Source organism: Ovis aries, chromosome 1 (assembly GCF_016772045.2).
Source record: "Ovis aries strain OAR_USU_Benz2616 breed Rambouillet chromosome 1, ARS-UI_Ramb_v3.0, whole genome shotgun sequence".
Taxonomy (NCBI): Eukaryota; Metazoa; Chordata; class Mammalia; order Artiodactyla; family Bovidae; genus Ovis; species Ovis aries.
Window position 1 is genome coordinate 75,090,369 of NC_056054.1, and position 14,675 is coordinate 75,105,043.

Below are 14,675 nucleotides of genomic sequence, written 5' to 3' on the forward strand. Positions count from 1 at the left end.
TGCATGAGAACTTTTATTTCCTCAGCTAAGTGGAACTGGAAACTTGATTTTTTAAACACTTATCATAGCATATAATCAGGCTTACCTTGCTTAGTTTATTAATTAGATTAAATTATATCCACATTTCTCTCCTTAAAAAGTCAAATGTTCACTACTGAGTGAGCAATACTCTGAAACAGACACATCATAACATTTGCATACATAAGTGATTTATATGTATTTTACTGGTATAGATCTATTAGAAATAAATTGATAATATTTTTAGAGTTTATCCTATATGTTCTAGCTCTCTGGCTTTGTAAAAATTACATTTTAATAGAGAAATGAAATAAATATATACTCAAAATGTCTATTTAAAATATGGTAAATTACACACTTCAAATGTCAATACTGTTAGCCTCATATACTGTTAATCTCTTTAGGGAAAGACACGATGGCAATGTGATAGCGAGGGAAATATGGACTGAGGAAAAATAGAATAGCCAGGGACAGCCTAATTTGTAAGGTCCTGACACAGGAAAAAGGAATTGCAAAAATTCTGAGATGGCTATGAACTTGACTAGCTCTAAGTAAAAGAAAGTGTTCTTTTAAGTTTGATATTGTGCTTAACGGTAGAGGTTACAACAGGTGAGGCAGACAGACCTCAGATCATAAAGAATCTTGCTAAACTATGGTAAGGAGTTTGTAATTTACTGGAACTACAACATGAACACGGGGAAACACTTAATCCAGCACCACTGTTTAAAAAGCATAAGAAAATCATCATACAATACTTTGTTCTCTTTAATTATTTTTCTTTACTAATTTTTTTAACTTCTTAAAATATCAATTCATCATGTGCTTCTAGAATACACATATTCATCAGGAAATACAGATTTCTAAAATACTGCACAAGAGATAAATGACCTTTTAGCTTGTAAAATTAAATAAGGTGAATAAATAGGGAGGGATGAATGAATATCCTAGTCATCACTTTTAGTTAGCCACCCTGAGATCTAACTTGTACCACTCATATATCACTAAGAATCAGTGCTATATTTCCAACTTATCAATAGAAATTCAGAGCTGGGCTGATTCATACAACCAAAATGGTGGAGTACAAGGAAGTGCACTCATATTCTCCTGTGAGAACACCAAAATCACAACTAGTTGCTGAAGAGACACCTACAGGAGGACCTTAGAACCTATCAAACAAAGATACTCCCCATACAAAAACAAAGAAGAAGCCACAATGAGATGACACAAGGAGCACAATCGAGTTAAAATAAAATCCCATACCCACCAGGGGGGCGACCTACAAACTGGAGAACAATAATACCAAAGATTTCCTCTCACTATTGTAAGGTCCTGGCCCCAAAACAGCAGGATGAGAAAGACTAGAGATCTCTTCAAGAAAACTAGAGATACCAAGGGAACATTTCATGCAAAGATGGACACAATAAAGGACAGGAACGGTATGGACCTAACAGAAGCAGAAGATATTAGGAAGAGGTCACAAGGATACACAGAAGAACTATGCAGAAAAGACCTTAATGACCCAGGTAACTATGGGCCTTAGGAGGCATCATTATGAACAAAGCTAGAGGAGGTGATGGAATTCCAGTTGAGCTATTTCAAATCCAAAAAGACGAGGCTGTGAAAGTGCTGCACTCAATATACCTAATTACGTATTCTCAATAGACTTGCTACGAGTGTAATTACATATATCTAATTACTCACACTTTAGAATTTTTAAGACAGTCCTTCGGATCCTGTACATGTGAATTTTGATGTAATGACTGCTAATCGAAGTATATTGAAACAGCAAAAAAAAAAAAAAAATGCTCTTTGAGGAAGATGCTGTCGCCGCTGCTCTGAGCTCCCTGAGGCCCACTCCTGCTCCTGACTCACCGCTGTTCATTCTCGTGGAGGAACACGCCAGTCAGGAAGCTGCACTGCAGCCACGGCCTTTAAAAACACTGGCAAGACTCCCATGGAGCCCGCATGGCCATTCACCGGATTAGGATCACCCTCACCAGCCGCAGTGTGAAGTCTCTGGAGAAGGTGTGTGCTGACCTGATCAGAGGAGTGAAGGAAAAGAATCTCCTAGTGAAAGGACAAGCTCGGATGCCTACCAAGACTCTGAGAATAACTACAAGGAAAACTCCTAGTGGTGAAGGTTCTAAGACTTGGGCTCGATTCCAAATGAGGATCCACAAGTGACTAATTGACCTGCACAGCCCTTCTGAAATTGTCAAGATCACTTCCTTCAGCACTGAGACAGGGGTCAAGGTGGGAGTCACCACTGCCGATGCCTAAATCAACCTTTTTAATAAATTGATAATCAGTTGTTAAAAAAATTACATAAGTGCGCACTGAATAGGAAATCTGGAAAACTCAGCAGTGGCCATAGGACTGAAAAAGGTCGGTTTTCATCCCAATCCCAAAGAGAGGCAATACCAAAGAATGCTCAAACTACCACTAAACTGCACTCATCTCACACCCTAGTAAAGTAATGCTCAAAATTCTCAAAGCCAGGCTTCAACAGTAAGTGAACTGAGAACTTCCAGATGTTCAAGCTGGATTTAGAAAAGGCAGAGGAACAGGAGATCAAATTGCTAACATCCGTTGGGTCATTGAAAAAGCAAGAGAATTCCAGAAAAACATCTACTTCTGCTTTATTAACTACGCCAAATCCTTTGACTGTGTGGATCACAATAAACGGTGGAAAATTCTGAAAGAGATGGGAATACCAGACCACTCAACCTGCCTCCTGAGAAATCTGTATGCAGGTCAAGAAGCAACAGTTAGAACTGGACACGGAACAACAGACTGATTCCAAATTAGGAAAGGAGTACATCAAAGTTGTACACTGTCACCCTGCTTATTTAACTTATATGCGGAGTACATCATGTGAAATGCCAGGCTGGATGAGGCACAAGCTGGAATCAAGATTGCTGGGAGAAATAATAACCTCAGATATGAATATAACACCATGCTTATGGCTAAAAGTGAAGAGGGACTAAAGAGTCTCTTGATGAAAATGAAAGAGAAGAATGAAAAAGTTGGCTTCAAACTCACCAATCAGAAAACAAAAATCATGGCATCCAGGCCCATCACTTCATGGCAAATAGATGGAGAAACAATGGAAACAGTGAGAGACTTCATTTTCCTGGGTTCCAAAATCACTGCAGATGGTGACTGCAGCCATGAAGTTAAAAGACACTTGCTCCTTGAAAGAAAAGTTATGACCAACCTAGACAGTATATTAAAAAGCAGAGAAATTACCTTGATGACAAAGGTCCACCTAGTCAAAGCTATAGTTTTTCCACTAATCGTGTATGGATGTGAGAGTTGGACTATAAAGAAGGCTGAGTGCCTAAGAATTGATGCTTTTGAGCTGTGATGTTGGAGAAAACTCTTGAGTCCCTTGGACTGCAAGGAGATCAAACCAGTCAGTCCTAAAGTAAATCAGTCCTGAGTATTCATTGGAACGATTGATGCTGAAGCTGAATCTCCAATACTTTGGCCACCTGATGCAAAGAGCCGACCCATTAAAGAAGATCCTGATGCTGCAAAAGACTGAAGGCAGGAGAAGGGGATGACAGAGAATGAGATGGTTGCATGGCATCACTGACTAAATACATATGATTTTGAGCAAGCTCCAGGGGATGGTAAAGGAAGTAAAGCCTGGTGCAGAGTAGTTCATGAGGTCCATGAGGTCGCAAAGAGTTGGACATGACTGAGCGACTGAAAAACAAATAATCCCATATTTCGTAAAAATCTAGAAGTATAACACGACTTCACGATAACTAAGACTGGAATAACACACCAAAATATTTATGAACTTATTTCTGAGGGGTAGGATTTCAAGTGATCCCATTTTTCTGTGTTCTATGTATTTCCTAAAATTCTCTACATTATCAAAAATTATTTAATAGCTAACTCTTACTGAGTTTTTGTTTGGTACCAGATATTGTTCTAAGTTCTTTTATGGCTTAATTTTTTAAAACCCTATCATCTCCCTTTAAAAAAAGCCATTACTAAATTTGTTTTTTCAGATTGGGGAAGTGTTGTAAAGGAGTTAAATAACTTGCCTAAAGTTTCCTAGGTAGAAACTGACAGCACTCAGATCTGAACCTTACAAGTATGGTATCAAATCCTGAGCTATACACTAAGCATTCCACAAATAAGAACAGAATTATCTTCTATAATTCTCAAGGCATTATAATAGCTATATTAAAAATTAAAAGGAACAAACTTGATGAATATAAAGACTGCCATGCTTGCATTTATCACCAAGCTCAGTTCTATCTCCATGCATATTTACAGGAAAAAAAAAAGGACAAATATTCTGTAGAAATGTTTGAATAAAGCTTTTCTTAAAGACAGGAGTCTCCTCCAAACTTTTAATTTTGTGACTTTCCTTTAACAACAACAAAAAATCACGTGTTCTCGTTGTCCTCAGGAGCACTAAGAAATTTCCTGCCTGAGAAGTAAATGACTGAGGGGAAAAATTACAGACCATTATGGCATGCTAATAATCCAAATTAGATAAACAAACACAAGCAATGGAAAGGAAGAAAGAGCAAATGCATTCAGCAGAGAATGGTGATAAAGTGTAATGGACAGCTCATTCTCCACAGCTAAAATTGCACAAGCTGAGCTATCTAAGGGAAATGAGTCATCTGATTTTCAAGTTATAAGGGAATCTTACAGAATATTTTGAGTTTGAAAAGCTAACACTGCAGGCAATTGAAGTAGACCTCCAAATATCTGATTAATGTCACACGTGATTACAACTGATACAGAATATTTTCTTCTCTTACAAATGGTAAAATGCATGGTAAATTTCCAGTTTTCTCTGTTATTTAAATTGCAAAGTAGGTATTCATTAACAAAGTAAGTTAAGGTTAATTAAAATTTTAGTTATGAAAATGAAGTTTAAAACTATCTATTAGGACATTATTCAGTTCTACAGTGCTTCTTCTCCACGTCAGGCTTCAGTAGTACCTGAACCGTGAACTTCCAGATGTTCAAGCTGGTTTTTTAAAAGGCGGAGGAACCAGAGATCAAATTGCCAACATCCGCTGGATCACTGAAAAAGCAATAGAGTTCCAGAAAAACATCTATTTCTGCTTTATTGACTATGCCAAAGCCTTTGACTGTGTGGATCACAATAAACTGTGGAAAGTTCTGAAAGAGATGAGAATACCAGACCACTTGAACTGCCTCTCGAGAAACCTGTATGCAGGTTAGGAAGCAACAGTTAGAACTGGACATATATATATACATATATTTACACTATTTTACAGAAAGTTTCTGAGACTAAATCAAAATTAGATATTCAACTCTAGTCCACAAAACTCTGCAAATATCAAACCAGACCATACCTACTTTTATAAATTTCACAGTGGTTAATGGTATCAGCAGCAAGGAAAAAAAATATAACTGGGGGACAAACACATGAATATGAAAGCTTTCTATAATTTTAACTGTCTGTAGCTAAGAATTGTATGTCTATATGTGTGTGTGTTTGTGCTTAATTCAGGTACACTAGAACTGCATATTGGAAAGAAACTGAGTTGTTAAAGTTTGCATATCTGAATCAGTCAGGAAGTACTACTGAAGGAAAAATGGAAGAATGGAGAAATTAAGAGGAAATTGGGCCAGTTTTAACAAACATTCAAGGATCAAAATTAGGAACTAAACTATCTGCTAGCTTCTTAAAATTAGCAATTCTCACATTAAAAACTAATGCTCTACTTTCATTTTCTTTCTGTTTTCTCTTAGTTATAATAATACTCACTAAGTATTATTATGACTTACATGGTGCTTTCTATGTGCAATAGGGTGTCACATTTGCTAACAATATTATTATTATATGCTATTAGTATTATCAATATTAGTGTAAATTAACATCATCTTCATTTTATAGAAAAAGAAACTGAGCACCAGACAGTGGAAATAACGTCCCTAATATCAGGGAGCTAGCAATTTTCTTTTTATTTTTTACAGAGCTGCTACTTCTGCTGCTAAGTCACTTCAGTCATGTCTGACTCTGTGCCACCCCACAGACGGCAGCCCACCAGGCTCCCCTGTCCCTCGGATTCTCCAGACAAGAACATTGGAGTGGGTTGCCATTTCCTTCTCCAATGCATGAAAGTGAAAAGTGAAAGTGAAGTCGCTCAGTCGTGTCTGACTCTTAGCGACCCCATGGACTGCAGCCCACCAGGCTCCTCCACCCATGGGATTCTCCAGGCAAGAGCACTGGAGTGGGGTGCCATTGCCTAATCCTTTACAGAGCTAGTAATTTTCTAAACTGAGTTTCCCCATCTTTAAAATAGAACACAATATACTAAATGCAATGCATTATAATAATTCTTATTCTTTATTAATGATAATGTTATCCAAATTGTAAAAGCAGAGTTATAGCCAATGAGCACTGAGCATCTGCATTTTCTAAAAGGTAATCTTTTAGAAAAAGATTGTGAAACTGCTACACAGAACAACAACTTTTTATTCATCTTACTGAAATTCAATGGACCTGATGCTCACGCAGCAACCTTCTGATTATTATGTGACTTTCAACGGAGTTCCTTTCTCACTGGTGATGACATCTCAAATTAAATCAAGAACATAATTCTGATGATGACTTAATAGCCCATGTAGCTCAAACACAGGCAGAACATAACCCAGGCAGTTACTTTCCTCATTATAAATTAATAAACTGGTACACAGAAAGTTAGCAAGGGCCAGTCCCATATATTTCCCTCAGAAATAACCCACATCCCACAGTGCATTCTTTGTATCTTGACATCACCTACAGGCATATGTCTCCCTAAAACCCATTAATCCCATTCTGGATTAATGATTCCATAGAAGCACCTTCTAGCACTTGAGCATCTGTCTGTCATGTTATTTCCCTTATATTACAGTTCTTTATTAATGGGTTTCTCTTTCTCACTTGACTAAGCATTCCTCTGTGTTTAAAAGTTCATGTATAACCCAGTGTTTGGTCAATAGTAGGTGCTCAATATCCACTTACTGGATTAATTAATGATTGATTTATATTTAATTCAACTCTTCAGGAACTTCCATGCTATTAGTTCAGTCCTGTGAAGTCTTCACAACTTTAGACTCAATAAAATCCTTGGGTATTGTCATACTTAAGTTTCTGAACTAGGTGAATCACTCTGAAAAGAATAATTAAGATTCTCCTGCCAAATGTGAGCACATCTGATGAGCAGTAACCTTTATAAAATTTCTGAGTACAATTTCAAGGCTCATTTTTTTCCTATCCAAGTATATGACATACTATACCACACCTAGCCTAGAATCTAAATAAGAATACTATCTGAGTAAAAATGCTTAATAAATGTACTAAACTGTATAAATAAATTAACAGCCATCATTTATTTAACATTTAATTTTTCTTTCAAAATATATTATACACAGTCTTCAATTATTTTCAGAATACACTTTTATTAGAAGGTGAACAAAAAGGATGTCATCAGATACAAAGAAAGCATCAGAAAATATGTGAGTCACATGACTCATCTAAAATTGAGTAATTAGCAAGAACAGTCTATTTCCATTTTCCAGCAATGATTTGCTTTATGAAACTGTCTTCAAAACCCAAGTTATAAGAACAAACCAGGCCACATGGAATCAAATGTCTTATCCTCACACACACACAAAAATTGTAAGCATAAAAGAATAGCAGGAAATAATAAAGTTGAGAAAACATTCTTAATCACAATGTTTGTTTCTGGGAAAACATTCCAGAGGAAAGAACAAATTTATGAGAAAATTAATCTGACTCAAGAAATTTGGAGGACTAGAATCAATTTTAAGAGAAATCAGATATAAGAACAAATCATTAAAAATATGTACACTTAAAAATATTTAATAAACAGCTGGAAAGTTCCTTTTAGAAAAGACAGAAGAAAACTCTAAGTGTAAAATATGTTAAGCTGAAGTTCCAAGATAGTTTCAGTCTTTAGAAGACATATTAAAACATAGTCAATTTCATGTAGCTGCAATCAAACAGCCTTCAAAATACATCAGAAGAATTAAGAACTTCAGATAACAGTAAACAGTGCATTAGATAAAAATTTCAATCTTCAGGGAAGCACAAAACTGCTTTCACAAGAAGCCAGAGAATGGAAAGGGAAAGGGAACAAACTTATTAAACAAAATAAAACATTAGAAAACTCTAAAGGGTGGATGAAACAATTTTTAAAAGATAAAGAAAGTTCAAGTCTTGGGTTGATCTAGATAAAAATAAGGGCTTGGGCTTCTGCTCTTGGAGAAGATAACATAGATAGGAACTGAATATAAAGAATGCATTAGATCCTAAGTGTCCATGAACAGATGAATGGATAAATAAGATGTGATATACACATACATACAAACACACACACACGGAGGACTAATACTCAACCATAAAAAGGCGGAAATTTTGCTAATTTTGACAACATGGATGGCCCTGAAGGATATTATGCTTAGTGAAGTAAGTCAGACAGCAGAGGACAAATTATGTGTGTTTTCATTTAAATGTGGAGTCTAAAAAATTTAAAAAAAGAACAAATAAAACAGAAACAAATTCACAGACACAGAAAAAACTAGTGGTTTCTGAGTGGATAGGGATTCAGGTGTACAGCACAGGAGATATAGTCAATATTTTCAATAACTTTCTATAGAGTATAACCTATAAAAATATCAAATTACTATGTTGTACATTTGAAAATAACACAAAAATTTTGGAGAAGGCAATGGCACCCCACTCCAGTACTCTTGCCTGGAAAACCCCATGGACAGAGGAGCCTGGTAGGCTGCAGTCCATGGGGTCACTAAGGGTCGGGCATGACTTGAGCGACTTCACTTTCACTTTTGACTTTCATGCCTTGGAGAAGGAAATGGCAACCCACTCCAGTATTCTTGGTGGAGAATCCCAGGGACAGAGAAGCCTGGTGGGCTGCCAACTATGGGGTCACACAGAATAGGACATGAGTGAAGCGACTTAGCAGCAGCAGCAGCAAGCTAACTGAAGGAGATTAGAAAATTTATGTTCTTAAATGTTATATCAAAACTTTCCAAATCGGCAAAGTTTCATTTCAGTCAGAAAAACACACATATACACAGTGAAAAGGAGACGGAAGCTTCAAGTTTCTCCTGAACTGAAGTTTTAAAAATGCATTTTCACAAAGTATCCAGTTTAGAGTGAATTTATTCCGTAAAGATGGAGGACAATCTTCCCAACAGAGATGGAAAGATCAGCCACACATTTAAAGAGACAGACATCTATAAAATTTCTGCCAGAGTCTTTTGAAATAAAATTTCAAAAAAATCATTGGCTACTATATAAGGCAACTTATTTTCTACCACAAAAGCTCAGATAAAAGATCTACTAGCTGAGGAAAAGTGCTGCACTGAAGCAAATCTGGAAAACTCAGCAGTGGCCAGAGAACTGGAAAAGGTCAGTTTTCATTCCAATCACAAAGAAAGGAAATGCCAAAGAATGCTCAAACTACCGCACAATTGCACTCATCTCACATGCTAGTAAAGTAATGCTCAAAATTCTCCAAGCCAGGCTTCAGCAATACGTGAACCGTGAACTTCCTGATGTTCAAGCTGGTTTTAGAAAAGGCAGAGGAACCAGAGATCAAATTGCCAACATCCGCTGGATCATCAAAAAAGCAAGAGAGTTCCAGAAAACATCTATTTCTGCTTTATTGACTATGCCGAAGCCTTTGACTGTGTGGATCACAATAAACTGTGGAAAATTCTGAAAGAGATGGGAATACAGACCACCTGACCTGCCTCTTGAGAAATCTGTATGCAGGTCAGGAAGCAACAGTTAGAACTGGACATGGAACAACAGACTGGTTCCAAATAGGAAAAGGAGTACATCAAGGCTGTATATTGTCACCCTGCTTATTTAATTTCTATGCAGAGTACATCATGAGAAACATTGGACTGGAAGAAGCACAAGCTGGAATCAAGATTGCTGGGAGAAATATCAATAACCTCAGACATGCAGATGACACCGCCCTTATGGCAGAAAATGAAGAGGAACTAAAAGCCTCTTGATGAAAGTGAAAGAGGAGAGTGAAAAAGTTGGCTTAAAGCTCAACATTCAAAAAACTAAGTTTACGGCATCTGGTCCTATCACTTAATGGCAAATAGATGGGGAAACAGTGGAAACAGTGTCAGACTTTATTTTGGGGGGCTCCAAAATCACTGCAGATGGTGACTTCAGCCATAAAATTAAAAGACGCTTACTCCTTGGAAGGAAAGTTATGGCCAACCTAGATAGCATATTCAAAAGCAGAGTCATTACTTTGCCAACAAAGGTCCGTCTAGTCAAGGCTATGGTTTTTCCAGTAGTCATGTATGGATTTGAGAGTTGGACTGTGAAGAAAGCTGAGCAAAGAAGAATTGATGCTTTTGAAATGTGGTGTTGGAGAAGACTCTTGAGAGTCCCTTGGACTGCAAGGAGATCCAACCAGTCCATTCTGAAGGAGATCAGCCCTGGGATTTCTTTGGAAGGAATGATGCTAAAGCTGAAACTCCAGTACTTTGGCCACGTCATACGAAGAGTTGACTCTTTGGAAAAGACTCTGGTGCTGGGAGGGATTGGGGGCAGGAGGAGAAGGGGATGACCGAGGATGAGATGGCTGGATGGCATCACCAACTTGATGGACGTGAGTTTGAGTGAACTCGGGATTAGTGATGGACAGGGAGGCCTGGCGTGCTGCATTTCACGGGGTCACAAAGAATCGGACACAACTTAGCAACTGAACTGAACTGAGCTGAGGAAAAGCCCTGATAACATAAGAAAACAAAATCCCTACACACTGGAAAAATTATTAAGAAATCAAATATTCTGAAAGTATACTGTTGTTCAGTTGCTCAGTCATGTCCAACTCTTTGCAACCACAAGGACTGTACCACACCAGGCTTTCTGGTCTTTCCCTATCTCCCAGTGTTTGCACAAACTCATGTTCATTGAGTCGATTACGCCATCAAACCATTGCATCCTCTGCCACTCCATTCTCCTGCTATCCTCAATCTTTCCCAGCATCGTGGTCTCTTCCAACGAATAAACTGTTCGTGTGAGATGGCCAAAGTAATGGAGCTTCAGTTTCAGCATCAGTCCTTCCGATGAATATGCAGAGTTGATTTCCTTTAGGATTGTCCGGTTGGATCTCCTTATAGACCAAGGGATACTCAAGACTCTTCTCCAGAACCATGAATTCAAAGCACCAATTCTTTGGCACTCAGCCTTCTACGATCCAACTCTCACATCCATACAAGCTTACTGGAAAAACAATAGCTTTGACTATACTAACATCCTCAATACTCCAAATGGGGCACTTAACAGAGACCAAAGAGGACTACCTGGAAGTGCTCTAGAGAAACAGATCTCTGAGGAAGGAGGAGATCAAGTTGTGATGTTGTGCAGATGCAGTTTCAACTCCAGAACAGACCAGATACCACCTGCCCCAGCCCAGGATTAAAGCCACATGAGCAGTCCTTCCATCAAGCCAACTCCCTTCTGACAGAGCAGGTCCTGAATAAGTGAAACTGACCTTGCACTCATAGGATGTTTGGACCCTCTTTAGGCTCAACTCTCCCATTTGACTTGGAGTTGCTAGTCTAGACTCCAGGGGTCTATTTGTCAAAGGTCAGATGTTACAAAGGGGTTCTCAGGGACAGGATTAAGAAGAGGAACTCTTGATCTTCCTCCAGTTCTGTAAAGTGAAAATGAACTTCCTGAAGCATCCAATCCCCTGAAGAAATTCCCTCACTCAGTACCTCCTCCCCTGACAACAAAAATGGTCTCTATGCCAAGCACTGAATTTTGTCTTCTAATCACATAGCTTGAAAATAGATGTGAATCAATTTCCTAGTTTATCTGATGTTCCCACGAGCTCTTTCTGAAGATCCAGAAGATGGCAAGATGGTTTTCTTCTCCCTCTACTAAAGGAATTTTGATTTTTTTCTTTCAAATTTTTACAATTAAAAGATATGACTCAAATGAAAGTTTCATAGGATCATGCTGCTGCTGCTGCTGCTAAGTCGCTTCAGTCATGTCCGACTCTGTATGACCCCATAGACGGCAGCCCACCAGGCTCCCCCGTCCCTGGGATTCTCCAGGCAAGAACATTGGAATGGGTTGCCATTTCCTTCTCCAATGCATGAAAGTGAAAACTGAAAGTAAAGTCGCTCAGTCGTGTCTGACTCTTAGCGACCCCATGGACTGCAGCCTACCAGGCTCCTTCATCCATGGGATTTCCCAGGCAAGAGTACTGGGGTAGGGTGCCATTGCCTTCTCCGTCACAGGATTATAATCCATAGGAAAATGTTCTGTAACTGTGTATAATTTAAATGTGAATAAGTAAATTGATTTCTTTTTATTCAACTTGTAGGTACTGTAATTACAGTATTTTTGTGTTTTTTTTGTTTTGTTTTTTATTTTTTAAATTTTAAAATCTTTAATTCTTACATGCATTCCCAAACATGAACCCCCCTCCCACCTCCCCTCCCCATAACATCTTTCTGGGTCATCCCCATGCACCAGCCCCAAGCATGCTGCATCCTGCGTCAGACATAGACTGGCGATTCAATTCACATGATAGTATACATGTTAGAATGTCATTCTCCCAAATCATCCCACCCTCTCCCTCTCCCTCTGAGTCCAAAAGTCCGTTATACACATCTGTGTCTCTTTCCCTGTCTTGCATAGTAAGCCAGAAAGAAAAACACCAATACAGTATTTTTGTTTTTAAACCCACTGAAACAATCCAGAAACACAGCAAGTATTTTTGTCTTTGTTCAATAATAATTGGGATTTGTCCCTTTTTTATGGCTATCACTTAAGCGATTATGGAAACCTTATAGAATTACAATTCTTAGGATAAGGTTTTATATACAAAGTATATTGAAAAGTGAATGTCATGGATACATTGCTTGTTTTCTTCTGTTTCTAGGTGGTATAAAGGCAGTATTTCTGTTTTGCTGTTTTACAAGTGTTCCCTAACTTAACTGTAGTAAGAGTTTTACCAGGAATACCCTGTGATAGAAACATTTGAAACTCAAACTTAAATCTATAACCAGCTATTAAATTTAATGTATTGGTGAAACTAGCAAGTTTATTAAAATAAACCTGGTTTAAAAAATCTAAACTACCAAAAATCTAGGCTTTAGGAAAGAAAAATAGGCATTGCCGTCTAGTACTTCAATTAAGAATTATCAAATCTAAACTACGGTCAGCACAATTTTAATACTAGTCATAATATATGCTTAATGAATATATACATGAAATCTTTAATGCCAAATGCAGAATGTATGTGACAAATATTATGTGACAGCAGTTCTTAATTTTGAATCAAGATATATGCTGCATGTTCTACAAATGTATAATGATCTATAGTTAGTTTGAAATTATTTCTGTTTTTTAATTTTTACTGGACTTTTTTCGCTTATAAACATATTACCACAGTGTAATTTTTAATCATTGTCCCCCTTCTGGATGATTTATTTCTTTGATTTTGAAAATATCAAACAATTTATTTTTGTTATCTGTATTTTATTCTTCACCTTGAAATCTGCTTGCCTATTACCCAGAGGACACTACGCATTACTCTTTCTAAATGAAAAAATTAAAGGTTAAAAGAAAATGTTCTCTATTGGAATTCTGTATGGTCTAGCAACATTATCCACTGCCCTTTTAAACACAGAGCAGTAACAAGGATTCCTTCCCTTTCTATCTCCTTAGCAATCTATGGAAAACCTTTCTTTCACTATATATTGACTCACTGGTAAACAGAAAGATAGAAATGACAAAGATTTCTTCCACTATTAATACAAATATTTATAAAAATCTTTTTTTTTCAATCTTTCTCTGGTAGGTTAAATAAGATACCTTAGATTCTCATAGTTATAAAAGACAATAGAAATTCTAAATATTTTTATGAGATCACATTTTAAAATATTTATAGCTAGAAAACAATTACAGGTTCTAGCATCCTTGTCTGCTAAGTCGCTTCAGTTATGTCTGACTTTTGGCAACCCAGTAGACTGTAGCCTGCCAGGTTCCTCTGTCCATGGGCTTCTCCAGGTAAGAATACTAGAGTGGGCACCATGCCATCCTCTGGGAAATCTTCCCCACCCAGGGACTGAACCTGCATCTCCTGCACTGCAGACAGATTCTTTACCACTGAGCCACTGGGGAAGCTCTCTAGCATACCTACTACTAGTCAATTATTGACTTTTAAAATTAGAACAGTGTCAGTATAGATACAGTTTTTAAAGTACCCTTTTTTCCCAATAAATGTTTATTTCCTACCCAAATATTACAGAAGACAGAGGTAAATATAGCTTAGCATCTGCATTAAAAGGCAGAAAACAGTTAAAAGATTCTCAAACCACAGCATAGAAGGCGTTTAACAAATTTATCATCTATAATCATTTGTATTCACCAATAACAGACAAAGTTTTTTGACCTTGAATTATAATTAAATCCAAACATACTATTTAGGAGAAACCAAAACCAAACATGCCAGAAAAAAAAAAAAAAGAAAACTTTTTAAAGATAAAAGCATGGACAAAAATATATTAAGTAAGCAAACGAAAATAAAACAGCTACAATGATATACTAACAATCATACTAACAGAGTAAAATGCAA

General features: G+C 37.3%; 1 protein-coding gene and 1 pseudogene across 6 annotated transcripts in view; one reads left to right on the forward strand and one right to left on the reverse strand.

The window, feature by feature from the left end:
* DPYD (dihydropyrimidine dehydrogenase) overlaps nucleotides 1-14,675 on the reverse strand; it is a 930,457-nt gene that overhangs the window by 838,747 nt on the left and 77,035 nt on the right. The window lies entirely within an intron of this gene.
* On the forward strand, nucleotides 1,775-2,298 carry LOC105611650 (small ribosomal subunit protein uS10-like; annotated as a pseudogene).